Source organism: Eumetopias jubatus, unplaced genomic scaffold (genome assembly GCF_037043125.1).
Source record: "Eumetopias jubatus isolate StellerSeaLion01/CBP00866 unplaced genomic scaffold, mEumJub1_p1.0 scaffold_8, whole genome shotgun sequence".
Taxonomy (NCBI): domain Eukaryota; kingdom Metazoa; phylum Chordata; class Mammalia; order Carnivora; family Otariidae; genus Eumetopias; species Eumetopias jubatus.
This window is the reverse complement of record NW_028274814.1, coordinates 19,303,835-19,322,331: the sequence shown is the minus strand read 5'-3', so window position 1 is coordinate 19,322,331 and position 18,497 is coordinate 19,303,835. Positions and strand designations below refer to the sequence as shown.

Sequence of the window (18,497 nt, the reverse complement as noted above, 5' to 3'; positions counted from 1 at the left end):
ATAGATATATAAAGTTTATATTTATGGAGTTCAGGGGAGTTTTAAAATTAAATCAACACTGTTTTTCTCTAAGGTACAAGAATTCCTCCTTTAATATAAAAGGTGAAAAAAATATATAAAAGGTGATGTCCCCCCAAATTTTCCTTATGAAGTGAATTTCTACCAAGCAAATACTTTCTTCATTATTTTTTAATTTTTATTATTGAATATAGTTGACATACAATATTAGCTTCAGGTGTATAACATAGTGATTCAACAATTCTATACATTACTCAGTGCTCACCACGATGTGTCGTCACCATTTGTCACCATATAATGTTATTTCTTCATCATTTTTTAAAAGTCACATCTATGTTACCCTGAGGAGAAAAACTCTGGAAGCTTGATTTAAGAGAATATAAAAATTTTGGAAAACCAATCAAAATCATATATTCAAAAAACAACTCAAAAATCTAATATGAGGGGCGCCTGGGTGGCTCAGTCGTTAAGTGTCTGCCTTCAGCTCAGGTCATGATCCCAGGGTCCTGGGATCGAGCCCCGCATCGGGCGCCCCGCTCCGCGGAAAGCCTGCTGCTTCTCCCTCCCCCACTCCCGCTGCTTCTGTTCCCTCTCTTGCTGTATCTCTCTCTGTCAAATAAATAAATAAAATCTAAAAAAAAAAATCTAATATGAATAATATTAATAGAAATACCAGCACTAATAACACCACCATGGTACGTACACTCAGAATCTCAAAAGCAAAACCACTGAAACTCTGGAACAGTGATAATCAGCCTCACATATTTCCTAACCCCAGTAATCTCTTGTTAAATATTTTTGCACAGCGAGACTTCCTCAGATGATTTATCATAATACTGATTAGAAGGTGACATGAAGATACCACTAAGGAAGCTCTGGTTTCCCTTTGGAATGATGGCTGAAGTGTTACCCAAAAGCCTCTGTGGTTCTTGACATAAAACAAAGGTCAAACTATAAATATTGATAATGATTACTAAAGAGAGGACAAAACCTTAACTTCTCAGGCTTTCATGCAACAGATCTTCTAATGATTACTAAGTGTTCATAAGCCCTTTTTATAAAAGGTGCTTGGTGTTTTAAAATGATTTATTGTCCTAAGATAAAGAATGTCTCCTTCCATCAAGTTTTGATAAGTTTTAAGGCTTGGAAAGCGATATTAGATGGCTTATTTTTAAATTCTACTTTGTTTGAAGGAAAGATAAACCTTCAGCTACTACAGCCTTCTTGATGCAGTAAGGGGAGAGTGTATTAAAATGCACCCATGGGGGATGCCTGGGTGGCTCAGTTGGTTAAGCCTCTGCCCTCGGCTCAGGTCATGATCGCAGAGTCTCAGGATCAAGCCTCATGTTGGGCCCCCTGCTCAGTGGGGAATCGGTTTCTCCCTCTCCCTCTGCCCCTCTCCCCTGCTCATGCTTGCTCTCTCTCTAATAAATAAATAAAATCTTCTTAAAAAAACGCACCCAATCCAGAAAGAACAAAACTGAGACAGATACAGAGAGAAAGAAAACTGGTTCCTGGTAACACAATTTGAGCCCCTTTAAGCTGTACCCCAAACCGAGCCTATATTTGATCTTAGTCATTACATGAGTATTTACAACTTTTATGTAAACCAGTTTGGATTGTTTTCTGTAACTTGGAAATAACAGTTCTAATAGGCATTTAAGAGAACACACACTTAAATATCATTTGTCACTAAGAGGAAATGCATTTCAAATTCCAACTTGGCAAGCAAAACAACATGAACATCAAAAGCCTTGTGAATAAGAAATTAATTTGCTATTATCACTATATAGCTACAAAACAGAAACACTTCTCTTGATCAAACACTCCCCAAGTGTCCTAAATTGAAGCAATATTTGCAGGAGTCCCAACCTGGGAGTCAAGGACTTCATTACGGGTCTACCTAATTATTTTATCCTATACATGTATTCTAAATACAACAAATATGCAGACAGCCTTCTGTAAGCTGTATCCCCAATGTCTTTTTTTTTTTTTTAAAGATTTTATTTATTTAATTGACAGAGAGAGACAGAGAGAGAGGGAACACAAGCAGGGGGAGTGGGAGAGGGAGAAGCAGGCTTCCCGCCGAGCAGGGAGCCCGATGCGGGGCTCGATCCCAGGACCCTGGGACCATGACCAGAGCTGAAGGCAGTTGCTTAACCAACTGAGCCACCCAGGCGCCCCGCCCCAATGTCTTTTTAAGGAGCATATAGTATTTTCAGCTGAATGATCTTATTAATTCTTAAAAAATTCAAGTTCTAAAAGTAAAAATGGTCAAAATGGAAATTTCAATGACAGGCAATTCAAAATAAAGAATTCCATATGATCAATTAACATAAAATGATGCTGCATTTCACCAATAATGATAGAAATCCACATTAATCAGTTTTACTTATCAGACTAGGAAAGCTTTTGTAAGATGAACACTGTCTAGTACGAGCAAGGGCTTGAAAAAATGAGCCCTCCTTCATGTTGGCTGTAGTGTATACAGATTCAACTCCTCTATCATTCATCCAACTATTCCACTTGTGACAACTTATGCTAAGGAGATAGTTGGACAATGTAAGTGTAAGACTGTCATATTAAAAATGATACCCATATATACTGATGTAGAGTGATACAGATTTTTTAACCACACACACAAAAAAAGTCACTAACTATCTTGTTCAGTAATAATCCAAGTTTTGTATAGTGTTATGTGTCTGTACCCATATTAAGGGAAAAAAACCAGCAAATTTGACAGGGGCTATCTCTTGGCGGTAAAAGGAATTTAGAAGTAATTTTTTTTCTTTCTTTAAACTTTTTTGATTACTTGGGTCTTTTTCTTAACAATAAGAATGGAATGCTTTTAAAATCAGTGAAAAGCAAACAAACATAAAATTATTTTTATCTTGGAACAAAAGAATTCAATATTTCTCTTGGTCGTGACCCTGAGAAATCACAAAGGGAAAGTATCAAGGACAGATAAGAAAGGTTTGGATACATTCTCAAAACATGCCCATTAAACTGTAATACCACACACACACACACACACACACACACACACACATACACACACACACACACACCAGTAAACAGTTATAATTCAATGCATTATTTTATCCTACCAACTCAGTAACAGTCAAGAGAATAAAAAACAAGAATTAAATTGCTAGGGGCGCCTGGGTGGCTCAGTTGGTTAAACGGCTGCCTTCAGCTCAGGTCATGATCTCAGGGTCCTGGGATCGAGCCCCACATAAGGCTCCCTGCTCCTCAGAAAGCCTGCTTCTCCCTCTCCCACTCCCCCTGCTTGTGTTCCCTCTCTGGCTGTCTCTCTCTGTCAAATAAATAAAATCTTTAAAAAAAAAAAAAAAAGAATTAAATTGCTATAGTTCTTTAGAGATCAACAAATATGGCCTATGGTCAAAAATGTAATGAGTTGAAAGCTACCTATTTACATACTTAGAATTCAAAGGATATAAATCTGTCTTCTCCATTTTTCCCATGACATTTAAGACCTTCCTCTTAATCTCTTAAAGGCACTACCAGTGATTAAAAACATTGATTTAAATGGTTTAAGAAATAAGCAATATAAACACATGTGATCCAGCCTATTACAGGTTTAAACAACAAAGACTTTGTTTTACATAAATTTGCTTTGAATGAACGAACATCTATGAATGGTTCATCACTATAAATATATCAAAACATTCTTTGTTGATATTTTCTTTTAATTTAAAAGATGATTTTTTTTAAAGACGATCATTTCTGATATACTCATGGAAATCAATGAAGAAATGATATAAGCATTAGTACTATGTATCTAATCACTATGAATGAAAAAAGACTTGTAAAAATAGAATTATGTTATCAAACATAAAGATCCCAAAAATTAAACTAAAAACTCCTCTCTAAATTTGTCCTGCCATTCTGAGTCCCTCTTTGCTTTATATATAGTAAACCTTCCTTAAAGCTTATTATTTTCATCATTATTGACTTCATAAAGTTTTAAACCCTATCCCGAATTTCTGCTACAGAAATTAAGAATTAAGTTTAGGGGCACCTGGGTGGCTCAGTCAGTTAAACGTCTGCCTGCCTGTGGCTCAGGTCATAATCCCGGAGTTGGGCCCCACATCAGGCTCTCTGCTCAGCTGGGAGTCTGCTTCTCCTTCCCCCTCTGCCCCTCCCCTTGCTCATGCTCTCTCGCTCTCGCTTGCTCTCTCTCTCAAATAAATAAAATATTTTTAAAAAATAAAAATAAAAAAGAATTAAGTTTACAATTTTGAACTGAACCAGAAAGTAAAATCTGTCCTAAGACCCTAGAGTAAAAAGCACTTCAATTACTTCATTCCTTATTTTCTTTTTCTCAGTCTCCTCCCGATTATATATTTCTCTGCAAATCTTTTGCCATTAAGCCACATGGTATTCAACACATATTAGCTGTCACTGTTTTTTTTAATCAAACCAATCATAGGCACACCCTACAGAGATTCTTTATTCAGTATGTGTGTGTGTGTGTGTGTGTGCACGTGTGTGTGTATTCACAGGTCCTCAGAAAGATTTAGGATATGGATATCTAGCTATCTAGCTCTTTCTCTGCCTGTTTGAAGTTTCGCTCCACGATTTCCAGCTGTGTGACTTAGGCAAGTCACCTGACTTCATTAAGCCTCAGTGTCTTTATCTGTAAAAGTGAGAGAATAGAGATAATAAAGTACCTATGTCATAAGGTTTTCTGAGGATTAAATTAGCTAATACCTATAAAGTTTACATTTGTGCTGGCCATATACTAATTACTCAATAAATTTTTGCTATAATTATTATCAGAAGTCCAAAGACTTTTTAAACTAAGAATAGCAAATGCTAGAACGGACCGGTGTGACAGGAACCCTCACTGCAGGTGTATCAGTGGAGGATTCAGTGTTTGAGAGAGCAGTTTGGCAGTATCCAAAGCCTCCAAAACTGCTTGGACTTAGCAATTTTATACTTGGGCACATATTCTAAGGTGTGGTAGGCAGAACAGTGAGCTCCCCCCGCCCCCACCAAAAACTGTTCCCATCCTAATCCATGAAACCTGCAACAACGTTACCTTACCTGGCAACAGATATGATTAAAGATCTTAAGAAGAGGGAATTATCCCAGGTTATGCAGGTAAGGCCCAGTGTGATCACAAGAAGGATGGAGGAGGGTTAGAGTCAGAGAAGGAGAAGGGATGAAAGAAGCAGAGGTCAGAGAGAAAGACTGGAAGATGCTGCACTTCCAGCTTTGAAGACGGAGGAAGAAGTCACAAGCCAAGAAACACAGGTGACCTCTAGAAGCTGGAAAAGGCAAAGAAACGCACTGTCCCCTTGAGCTTCCAGAAGGAAATACATCGGGCAAAACCTTGATTTTAAGACTTCTGATCTCCAGCATTATAAGATAATAAATTTGTGTTCCTTTAAGCCATTAAGTTTGTGGTAATGTGTTATAGCAGCAATAGGAAACCAATATATAAGGCAATAACAAAGATGTGAAGAAAAGATTTATATGAAGGATAAATGCTATTTTATTTATAATAGTGAGAAATCATAAGCAACCTAAATATCCCAAAATAGTTGATTGCTTTGAACAAGTGGAACTTCCATAAAATGGAGTATCACACGATTAAAAACCAAGTTTACAAATATATTTAATAACAAGGCAAACTTCAAAATATTCTCAGTGAAAAAAGCTATAATTTATTTTAATGTTAATGAACACCTGTCAAATAAAGATTGAAAGATATAATACAAATTCTCAACAGTGTTTATCCCTGCATGAACATCATGTATAATTTTTATTTTGAAATTTTCTTCATTTGTGTAGCATCACTATTTTCCCAGTAAACTATAATCTCAAGGAAAAGAATATAGCTGTCTTATTACTGCTGTATCCCCATTGTGCAACAAAGTAACTGACACAGAAACCATGCAAAAATTATGTGCTGAATGAATAACCAAATATGTTTTCAGTATTTCCTAATGTTTTCCACCCTTGGGACTTCTGGCATTCCAGCAGAGTTATGGTTCCCAAGTTCAAATGGTCCCCTTTAATACAGTGAGAGATAAATCTTGGCAAATTCACTATAAATGTCTTGACGATTAATGTGCACAATCATGCTGTTGGATTGGATGGATGGGGGGACAGCTTAAAAGTGCAACATTACTCTAATAATCAGATGAGATGACAAAGCATTTCCTAATTTTTAAACAAATATATAGTTAAAAATAAAAAGAACAGTAAGTGTAAAAATACTTTTAAATATTCAGCTTCACTAGTAATAAAATTAAAATAACAATTTCACGTAGTAAACTATATAGTTTTAAATATTATATTGGTATATTTATGGTCACACAAACATTACTGGATATAAACTGGTATATCCTTTTAAAAGTAACTTGAGGGGTGCCTGGGTGGTGCAGTCAGTTAAGAATCCAACTCTTGATTTTGGCTCAGGTCATGATCTCAGGATGAGATCAAGCCCCCCATCAGGCTCTACGCTCGGTGTGGAGTCTGCTTGAGATTCTCTCTCCCTCTGCCTCTGCCCCTCCACCTTGTGTTCTCTCTCACTCTCTCAAGTAAATAAATCTTTAAAAAAATAAAAATAAAAAGTAACTTGACAATATCATCAGTCTTTAAAATGTTCATGCTCTAGAACTTATTCACTCATTCAACAAATACTGAGCATCTACGATGCAACAAGTACCATTCTAGGTGCCAAGGGTATAACAGTGAACAAAATAGAATGAAACCAAAAAAAAAAAAAAATCCCTACCCTCATGGAGCTTACATTTTAGAAGGGGAGGCAGTCATTTTAAAACATAAACAAGCGGCGTCTGGGTGGCTGTCGGTTAAGTGGCAGACTCTTGATTTCAGCTCAGGTCATGATCTCAGAGTCATGAGATCAAGCCCCACATCAGGCTCCATGGGGAGTTGGCTTGAGGAATCTCTCCTTCCCCTTCTGCCCCTGCCCCTGCTCACTTTCTCTCTCTCTCTCTAAAATAACTAAATCTTAAAAAAAACATAAACAAGTAAAATATTTAGTATGGTAGGCAGTATAAGTGCTGAGCGGAAGAATAAATCAGGAAGGAGGATAGGGAGGCAGAGTAGAGACAGTAATTTTTGATAGTGGCCAAGGAAGCCCTGAGAAGGTGACATTTGAATAAAGACAAGGGACTAGTCATGTGTCTATATGGGGGACAGCATTCCAGACAGAGGAAACAGCAAATGCAATGGCACTAAAGCAGGAATGTTCTTGGTGTGTTTAAGGATAGCAAGGAGCTCGCTATCCCTACTCCTTCTGCAGGAGCTAACACTGATAACAGGACAATGTGCATCCTTGCTGGCCCTTTCCTATGTCCAAACTCATATATGTTATACACAACACACACACATTCTGTATATATACAGTGTATATATAAATGTATATTGTATATTTGACAAATATAAGACAACTAGAATGAAAATTAATACCCGTTCTCTGCAGGAGAATATCCAAAATTAGATGTATGGTCATTTTCATTACATAGATGATGAAAAGGTATAGCTGAAATATTCAAATGACTTCAGATTATATACTTTCTTAACTTAGTTATACAAATATATTTTAAATAGCACTATCTTACTATGTCCATCTAGAAATACTGCTTTTTCCACTCAAATTTCATGGAATAACTTTATCCGACTTTCTCACATGTATCTTTGAAGTCAAAGTTTTTATCATCAATAGTCACCTTTTAAGTCATCTAACACAGTTTTCAAGATCCCATCAACTTCCCTTCAGTCAAAGTTACTTTAGAGCTAGCACTTTTTGAGTTTGCAAATGATGGTATCACTGGAAACATTATACCAACCACAAATGCCCATTAACTATTTGTGATCTCCACAAAGTAACCCCCTTCAGTATTACTCTGTAATTTCCAGAAGGTTTATTTACAATGATATCTAACCCCTGTAACTGCAAGGTCATCCCTCTACAAATTATTTCTAAATTTTTAAATTCATCTGTTATGCTTTTTCATCAATTCCATCAAGTGACCTTAATAAGCACCCAACACTGGTATTACATTCTTCCAGGCTAACGTAACTTATCTAAGCAACATTTTACTACTTTGCTGTTCAAAATATAGTAAATTGAGGACTATGAAGATCCTTCATGAAAATTAAAATATAGGCTATAGTCTCTTTTCAAAGTATAACTTGTTTGGGAAAAATGAATATATTGTGTTGAAGAATGTATGACAAATATGTCTATAAAGGCATAGGTATATATATTTGGGCTTTGTTTTTTATTTTCTTTTAAATAATGGAATCAAAAACCCTTTGATTTTTACAATCACAGGAGAAATGTAAAAGACAATCTCTTCACAGAAGCAGAACTCTAGATTTTATGTATGTTTCCCTTGCCAAATCCTAAAAGTGCCAACCCACGAAACAACCTAGAAAAATGATAGATTCACATCTTTTCCCCCCAAGCCATGGTCACCAACATTCTGACATTTCAAAATTAACTGAGAGAAACCTCACTGGATGGAGAGCAAGGTACAGATAAATGGTCAGTATTACGTCAAATCAATAAAGACTGCCATTAAGTCTAAACAGTCAAAGGATATAATTTAAACAATTGACCCAGCAACAATAACCACAAGAGTAAACTAAAGCCACAGAAATAAAATGCCTTCTGAAGAAGCAGAGAAATTACTCTGGTACTTTATTATCATGTAAATCTCCGGGTTTTCAGGAAAAATGTAAGCAAGGCAAAACTACTTACTTAGTATCTCTAATTTGATCTATGAAAGTTCAAAGCCTAACTAGATTGTGCAACTATAAATCCTTTATATTATGGGTTCTTCTTGGACCAAAAGTCTCCTATAATTAAGGAATGTGCCAAAGCCTATAAGGGTCGTGTATATACTAAAAAGACTCAGGCACTTGTTTCTTAAATTAAGTCTCACTCATTAAGTACTAAGGGATTATTAAGTTCACTATTGTGTTTGAACAAAAACTACCTAATGGATGCTAAAGAGATACTATGACTAACTCTCTGATGGGGCTGTTTTGCTTTAGTCCAAGGGTTTTTGCTCAGTTTGTGGTGATTTAAAGTCCTAGAATGAAAAGAATTAGTGGATAACAGTAAAAGAAACTATTGGTCCAGGTAAAGTAATGGTATTTGTAGTATTTTTTTATTATTTTATTATTTTTTTAAAGATTTTATTTATTTATTTGACAGAGAGAGAGACAGCGAGAGCAGGAACATAAGCAGGGGAGTGGGAGAGGGAGAAGCAGGCTTCCCGCTGAGCAGGGAGCCTGATGTGGGACTCAATCCCAGGACCCTGGGATCACGACCTGAGCCGAAGGCAGATGCTTAACAACTGAGCCACCCAGGCGTCCTATAGGAATTTTTTTTTTTAAATCTCAACTACATTCTACCTATTTTCCAAAACTGAGATGCATTTTTTTTTGCTTTTAGGCAGGGTGAGAGCTGATTGGCACTATTTTTGAAAAGCACTTTTTAGGGAATATTCCTGATAATCTTCCATGGGCAAAGCAAAAGGCTAAAAGAAATCCTAAACAGGCTCTAGACACCAACAAATACCAAATTCTACATGTAACCTTCATCTCCCTATTTAATGTAATAATCCTTCTGTAATTACTTACAGATTTGCTATTATATATCAACCTCTTTTCAATTTTCCACACAAAGAGGTAATATTTCTTGAGAGGAATAAGAGTAAAAAATAAAACACTTGAACTTCATTATTTTCACCATAGCTCATTTTAACATATGATTAAACTTCTACACTGAGTTAAAACCAACCTATTCCCAATACACTTGATTATTTTGAGAAAATTTCACGTTTTATCATGCAGCACAAAAAAAATCTGTTATCTATTAAAATGTCACATATAATCACACATACAAAAACCCTCCATGATTCTACTTATTTGGCCACTCTCCAACACACACACACACACACACACACACACACACATGGACATGGACACATACACATACATACATACATGTTTATCTCTTACTTGATACCTATTAACATCCTTCAAAACACTACCCATGGACCACACTTTGGGAAACGCTGACTTAGCTCATTCCCCCAAAGAAAAATGATCTTTGTGATTCAGACTTAATAACTAAATTTTAAACTTATCACAGTACAATGGTATCTACTTCAAGCTATACATGTTTCATAGCAAAAATGACCCTAGTTCATTTATTCACTTGTACATTCATCCAACAAATATGTATAAGCAATGTTCTAGACAAAGTTTATCTTATTATGGAACTTATATCCTAGTGGGGCAGCAGGGGGAGAGAAACAATAAATAAATAAGTACATATTATGTCTAACGAGGAAAAGTATTATGGGAAAAAACCAAAACAGAGTAAGCCAGATAGTGTAGGAGAAGGGATTGGTTCTATTTTTGTATAGGTTGTTTAGAGAATGTCTCAATAGCAAAAACCTGAAGGAAATGAAGGAGCAGGTAGATATCTGGAAGAACTTTCTACAACAGAAGGAAAAGACACTGCAAAGGCCCAGAGATGGGAGCATGCTTATTTTGTAGGAGGAACAACAAGGAGACTGGTATTATAGACTGAATGTGCCCCCCCAAATTCTTATGTTGAAATTCTACCTCCCAATGCACTGGGAGACAGGGCCTTTGTGAGGTAACTGGGATTAGAATCAGATGAAGTCATGAAGATGGAGTCCTGATGAATAGGATGAGTGCCCTTCTAAGAGTCATGAGAGAGCTTACCTCCCCTCTCTGCTCTCAGCTATGTGAAGACAAAGGCGAAGTCAGCACTCTGAAATCTGGAACAGGGCCCTCACCAGAATTCAACCACACTGCCATCCTGATCTCGAACTTCCCAGCCTCCAGAACTGTGAGAAATAAATGTCTGGGGTTTATAAGCCCCCCAGCCTATGGTACTCTGTTACAGCAGCACAAACTTACTGAGACAGCCAGCAAGCCTGGAATGAAAAAAGCAAAAAGACAGCACAAGAAATGTGCTCGGAGAGGGAAAGGGGCTGGCTCTGGCCCAAGGAGGATTGGGGCTGGAGGACTTAGGCTTTCACTGAGTGATATGAGAAACCTCTCAGAAGTTTTAATCAGAGGAAGGACTTACCTAATACATTTCTAAAGCATCACGCTGACACCAGAGGAGTCAAAATAAACTAGAGGAGACAGAGCAGAAGCAAGGAGACCAGTAAAAAGGCTGCTGCAATAATCCTTTGCCCAGGTCTTCTAAGAAAGAACCCAAGGCAAAGCTTAGCTGCAGATACTCTTTCTGGGAGGCAAAACCCCAAAGCAGCAAGAGTAAGGGGTAGTGAGGCAAAGAGGAGGGAAAGCAAACAAAAGGCAGTGCATTACTAACCTGGTCACAGCTTCACAAGAAAACCCAGCTAACTGCTGTCATGGATGGACCACACTCCTCACAGTGGCAGGAGGGGGGGATGTATCGAAGGTGACAGAAGCCCTGCAGTAATGACACTATTTGATCTTAAGGCAACACTTCCCACATCCCCATATGCACTTGAGCAGGGAACACTGGTAGGGAGAGGAAGAGAGAGGATATGTTTGCTGACTCCTTCCTCATCGTGTTTCTTCCTGATCAGAAGTCATCCCCTAAGACATGTGTAGGAAAACACTCCTGTGGTTCTCTTTTATACACTACTATACTACATACTCACAACACTTCTGACACCAGATGGATGTCCACAGTTCACTTTAATTCTGATGCTAACTAGAGTTCGCCAAAACCCCTTAAGAGCTCAGACCCATAAGACTGCCCCAAGTCTGACACGAGTTCCAAGTAATACTCACATGCTCCAGGTTACCTACAACTTCTGTCTGACTGGGCTACAAATCAAAGGTTCCCACAACCCCCTCCTTGGGTTCCATCATTTGCTACATCAGCTCACAGAACTCACAGCAACACTTATGTTTGACAGTTTATTATATAGTAAAGGACACATACGAACAGCCAGATGAAGAGATACATAGGGCAATGTCTGGAAGAGTCCTGAGCACAGAAGCTTCTGTCCCCATGGAGCTCGGGTGCACCATCCTTACGGCATGTGGATGTGTTTACCAACCCAGTTGTTCTCTGAGCCCTAGGCTTTTAGGATTTTTATGGAGGTTTCATCACATAAGCATGATCAATCATCAACTTAATCTCCAGCTCCTCTCCTTCCCAGAGGATAAGGGGTGGGGCTGAAAGTTCCAAGCTTCTAATTACCCTCAGTCTGTCTAGTGACCAGCCCTCATTAGAACAAAAGACACTCCTGCCACCTAGAAAATTCCAAGGGATTTAGAAGCTCTGTGTCAGGAAGCAGGGTCAAAGACCACATCTGAGAACAAAAGAGGCCCCCACTGCTCTTATCACTTAGGAAATTATAAGGGTTTTAGGAGCTCTGTGCCAGGAACTGGGGGCAGAGATCAATATATGTGTATTTTCTATTATTGCGCAGGCATGACCCTTCCTCTCCTCTCCACCTAGGGTTGTGTTAGCCAACCCCTCCAGACAGCCTCTGCAGCCACCTTTCAGTCCGGACACTGGCGGTAGCCGGAGCGCGTTACAAGGCATGGACTGGCGGTGTTACGGAATAAGGCAACAACAGCAGAGTTGGGGGACTACACAGAACAAGCAGCTCAGGGCCCGGGAGGCAGGCGGAGACAAGTGAATCTGGGGTGGCACATAAATTAAGTCTGACAAAACAGGAGCGAGATTATGGATGAGGTGGTAAAGATGAGGAGAGAGAGGAATGATAGAATTATAAAGAGAGTTTGAAAGGCGATCCCATGGAATTTTCTGAAGTGAGTAAGAGAAGAAATATCAATGACTCAAGACTTGGGGGTGGGCCCCTGGAAGAATGGAGACACCTGTTGCTGGGAGGGGGCAGGCTGCAAGAGCATTAAGTTTTGAAGGGGTAAGGAGAACCAGAAGTTCGGTTTTGTACACCTCTAGAGAAAAACAGAGATAAGGAGAACATGAACCAATCTGGCCTTATAGAAAAACTACTGAGAAGCTTACTCTGGAGCTGGTCAGCGCTGTCAACATCATTGGAGGCGACGCACACCGGTCCACGCGCAGAGCCCTGGCACTCCCTCGCACTCGCCCACTCACTGACCCCGGCCCTTCCCCCTGTTGCCCAGCAGGCATTTCCCAACACATGCTCTAAGGAACATTATTTTACAGGATGCTAATAAGTGTAATCCCCTTCCCCACTCAAAAAAAGCGTACTCATTGCTCAGATACATATGGGAAGTGCGGATTTAAACCACACAGCACCCTTTTTGCAGGGCTTCTCACCACTTTTGGTATATTATGTGGCCTGAGACTCTCATGGGACAATATCATATGAAGAGTTTCCGAAACTTATTTGACCATCAAGGCCAACTTATTAATACCCCTGAGAAGACTATTACGTAGGATACCAGCCAGGAAATGGCAACTAACTCAAGAATTCATTGTAGTCCTTAGTTCACTTGGTTTGTAGTATCAGATCACTCCTTGAAATCCTCTCCTCCCTTTATCTTCATGGCACAGTGTTCTTTTGGTTCTCCTTGCTCTCTAATTTTTCCTGCTCAGTTTCCCTCTGTAAATACTATTTCTCTACCCAGCCCCACAATGTCGCTGTTCCTCAGTATTCCCTCCTGTTGGTCCTCTTCTCTACACTCAACACATATATAGAAACAAAAGTTTATCTCTAATCCCATCGATCCCCCAGACCAAAATGCACAAGCAGCTGCCTATCTGGCATTTCTACAGGTCGTACAGACAACTCAAACTCTGTGACTCTAAAATGGAACCTATTATTTCTCCCCTACCTTGATTTAGGACTCGCCCATTGGATAAATGACCCACGTCAGAAATGACTACCAGGTTTTGCTGATTTTTAGATCCTGCATATAACCTGAGTCACCTCCTCCATTCATTGGCTCTGCCTAAATTCTTTATCTCTGAACAATAATCTTCTGTCCACCATGTCTCTCTACCCTACTCCCCACCACGGCCACCTTTTGGGCACACGGTACAATTTCTAGAACCTAACTGATAGGTTCTTTAACTTTCATTTGCTAACTAGACCTAGGAGATAAAAACCCAAGCACGTTATCAGATTGTACGGCATTTCGTGATTTGGTACTTCATAAACATCTACTTTTTTGTGGCACTTATATTGCAGTAATATTTTAATACGTGTAGCTCTCCACGTTTGTAGAGACCATGCTCTTTCATGTCTGTATGTGCACAGGAAGCTCCTTGCTGTCTGGTATAATCTTTCCCTTCTTAACTATCTGAAAAAGTCTATCATCTTCCAAAATCCTGCATGGAAAAAAAAACCGTAACAAAATTGAACAGCAAATCACCAATTATAAAAAAGAATATGCCAATGACAACATGAACAAGTCACAAAATAAATACAAATAAATATATGAAACTGTTCAACTTCTTAAGTAACACCAGCAGTATTACTTATACACTATATACTAGGAACTGCACTAGCTCTATGTATACAGTTTCATTAACCCTCCTAGCAAGCCTGTTAGGTTACTAGTAGTATCCCAATTTTATCAATAAGGACATCCCATACAATTAAGTGAGGAAAGCTAGTTACAAAACAACGTGGGGAAAAAGAAAAGGAGCTAAGATTTACCGAGTACCTACGCTGTATTTCATACATCAACTGTTTCAGTTAACATTCACAACACCTTATGAGTTTATTACAGTATCCGTCTCACAGATAGGGTATCTGGGCTCAGAAAGTCAAATAGCTTTCTAGTACTCACACAGCTAATATTTGCCAGTCCTGCCTTACTCCTAAATAATGGTATTAATTTTATCACTCAGAGAAATAGATGGAGCAATTCCAAAATCACTGAATAGGAGGCCAGGGAAATGAACACAAAGTAGATCCAGGTTAGGAAATTTATTCCCTCGTAGATAAGTAAGCTTTCTAGAGAATCAAGAGGGCAAAATAGAATTTTCTACTCTCTTCGCTGACCTTCTCTTTTACCTCTTCATATTCATTCCCTATCATCTTCTGTGGTTATAAATAATTCTTTCCTTCACTGATCTATTCCTGCGTAATTCAAATCTAGTCTGAAAGCTGTTTGACAACTTCGAATATTTAAAATTCTACCTGAATAAATGCTTCAAGCAGAAGTTTTTTGGGTTTTTTTTTAAGATTTTATTTATTTATTTGACAGAGAGAGACACAGCAAGAGAGGGAACACAAGCAGCGGGGGGAGTGGGAGAGGGAGAAGCCTGATGCGGGACTCGATCCCAGGACTCTGGGATCATGACCTGAGCTGATAGCAGACGCTTAACGACGGAGCCACCCAGGCGCCCGACAACTTCGAATATTTAATCATTTACATTAGTTTTTACAATGATTACAATCATTGTAATCATTTTAAATGATTTAAAAATGATTTAAATCAAATGATTTTGATTTAAAATCAAAAATTTTAAATGATTACAATCATTTAATCATTAGTTTCTTCTAAAGCCATTTTTAAACAACATGCAATAACTTTCTATAACTTTAAGTAATTTTTGATTCAAGCTGCCCATATTTACTGAGCACTTACCACACTCCAAGCACTATTGACATGCTTTATTTTTATTTATTTATAATTTTCACACTTCCCCTTCGAGATAAGTACTATTATAGAAAAGGAAACTGAGGCACAGGAAGTTTATTTTTTGCCCAAGTTCACAAAGCTAGGAAGTACCAAGGCCTTCTGATAATAAAACTGTGCTCTTAACTGGGAGATGAAATGACCTCTCCCTGAAACCGTCCTATAAACACTGTCTGCTGTTACTATCTCATAGTGCTACAAACAATGATTTAAGACCAACCTACTATGAAAACAAACCATCGTATTTCAAATTATTCGGCAGTACCAAATGATTGCCAGAGGCAGTTTAAGTATCAAATATTAAAAGAATGAGATAGCATTTGCAAAATCGAAAACCGGTGACATCTGAAAGATTCCTAAAAGCATTTGGCATGTGAGTGTATGTGTTCCCCCTACTGATGTTTTTTCCAAGTGAGTGGTTTCTATTCATTTAAACTCCTCACACAGCCTATCTTTTTACTTCTTCCATGGAAGGCAGAATGACTTCTCTAATCGGCTAATTTGTGAAAAACAAACTGGGCGCGCCTGCTCAGCTCCCCCAGTCCTCCTCTGGGGATAAGCTACCCACAGGCAACATGCCTTCTGCTTGCGTCTCCAGCTGTGCCTAAAAGGTAGCTGCCTAATTGTCTGGTTGAATATTAGCCGACCCATCGGGTCCTCTCACTAAGCTACATCCTCCAACTCAGCCTTTACTAGGAATAAAAATTATACAAATTTGTATTTCCTATTTGCCTTACTCTTCTGTTTTCTTTCTCTCTTTGTTCAGAATTATGAAGAAGGGTACTATTTATTGAGCCCCCAAAAGCCCCAATACATAGGTCATAATACAAATTAAACTGGTCATCTACACATTAGGACAGGGTAAGTAATCTGATCTATGAAAAACAGTAATACTCTGCAGTGAGGTAAGCATTTCCATCACAGAAAAGATAGGTAATTCTATCATCCAATGGAAAGTAAGGGTTTTCCTTGGCTGAATATACAAAATTCATCCTACTAATTTCATCTTTGCATTTCAAGTTTGGAAAAAATAATCTAATAACTCCTGTGGCTAACAGAGAACAAAGGACACATATTTTCAAACGGGACAAATTTTTACCTCACTTCACTTTAAATCTGGCAACAAGTCATATAAGAATAACTATGGGAAAAGAGGCATGAAGAGGACATTTTTACAATCCCAAAGAAAATTAAAAAAAAAAAAATTTAGCAGTTCAAATTCTAGCTCCTTACAACCGATGTTCCAAACACATCCCCAGGTGACATTCAGACCTATATTTACTCATCATATACTTGCCTGACTCAGTTATAAGCACACCTAATTACAAAGTGGTTCAGTAGGGTCTCAAGTTGGCATGTAAGTCATTGAGAAATAAAGATAAAAGAAATTCAGAAAATAATGAGTGACAAATTGCTTGACATTTTAACAGAAAATATTAAGGCTGAGTAATTCCTACTAAATATGATTGTTATGTGACTAACACTCAAAATCAACACCTTAAAAGACCTTTAGAAATTATTTGATAGGGCAGGCCTTTTTACTTTTAAGGATGTCTCAGTAGCTGACCATATATATGATAGTAATCAGCTAGAGCTTTCTTTATTCACTACCTTACATCACATTTTAGTCTTTCTGTGATATTATACTTTATGAGAAAAACAAAATCTTATTTGCTACCCATTAAATTTGCAGGTGCCTTACAGGCCCCACCAATATATAACTCATGAAACTACTTCTACTACTTTCTGAAAGGAGATATTTGCACTTGGAAGATTCTCATTAGCCAAGACTTTATAGACTGTGCAGGCATAAATAATATCAAAGAAGTAGTAAGTGCGTCCTATACAGGGGAACATGTATTAAATAATGTGAAAGGTATTTGTTATACTTGTGGCCATTTAGAATCTTTGCCCGTGTTTTCTATATTTGAAAATTTTGGCATATTTTGAGTCCCTTCTTTCCAAAACAGGAGCCAGAACTCACTTTCCCAGCTTCCTTCGCTGGCAGTGAGATCCAAAGCCCACCAATTAATTGCATCCATATACTACTTTCATTCAGAAGTAGCAACATGAGGTAGCAAATGAAAAACCCATCATTTTCACGACAGAGATGGGAGAAGCATCCACCCTTCAGAGGAAAACAGGGATGGCACTTCTCACATCTGCCCTCAGCATCACTGGTGAAAGCTGTGAAGTCAGTATGAAGCTTTGTGGGGGCAGGGCCCAGAGTGTGGTTTGAGCAGTGTTCCTATTCACCTAACCTGTTTGTTGGGTGTCCTATAGATTCTGTGAGCTTCCAAAAGTCCTTTGCTATATATATGTATATATATATATTTTTTTTTTTTTTCCTGCTTAGGTTCGCCAGAGAATAGATTATTGGTTTGCAACTAAGAGTTTTGTATTATATAAAAATCGGAGCTGAGCAAACTATGCTTTTATCAACATAATGGTAGAATGATTACCAATCAGCAGTCATCTACAGACTGCCTGTCACAAGTGCGGTACTGTGCTAGAAGCTGTACAGGAACAAAAAGGAAGGGAAGGAAAGGCAGCAGAGGCCAGATCTCCCAGGCAGAGTAAGAAGATGGGACTGTGACTCCAACCTCAAAAAGAAGCCACTTAAGCAGGGAAGTGAGTGACATGATCCAGTTTACTGTGCAAAAGATCATTCTCTTTCTATGTGGAGAAAGGGTGGAGCAGGAAAGCAAAGTAGAAACAGGGGAGCAATTGGGAAACTATTTCAATAAAGTTCAGATTCAGGATGTAGCAGTGGCAACAGAAATATATGCACAGAAATTCAGGCTGCATTGGCTGATAGGAGA

General features: G+C 38.3%; 1 protein-coding gene across 12 annotated transcripts in view; it reads right to left on the bottom strand.

Annotated features, from left to right (window-relative positions):
- Positions 1–18,497, bottom strand: part of TRDMT1 (tRNA aspartic acid methyltransferase 1) — a 73,268-nt gene that overhangs the window by 35,753 nt on the left and 19,018 nt on the right. The window contains exon 1 of one of the 12 annotated variants that reach the window (XM_088025797.1): positions 6,803–7,023. The exons of the other annotated variants lie outside the window; for them this stretch is intronic. The gene's annotated coding sequence lies outside the window, so the exon portion shown is untranslated. Of the gene's footprint in view, positions 1–6,802; positions 7,024–18,497 lie in introns of those variants that run through there. 12 annotated transcript variants of the gene reach the window in all.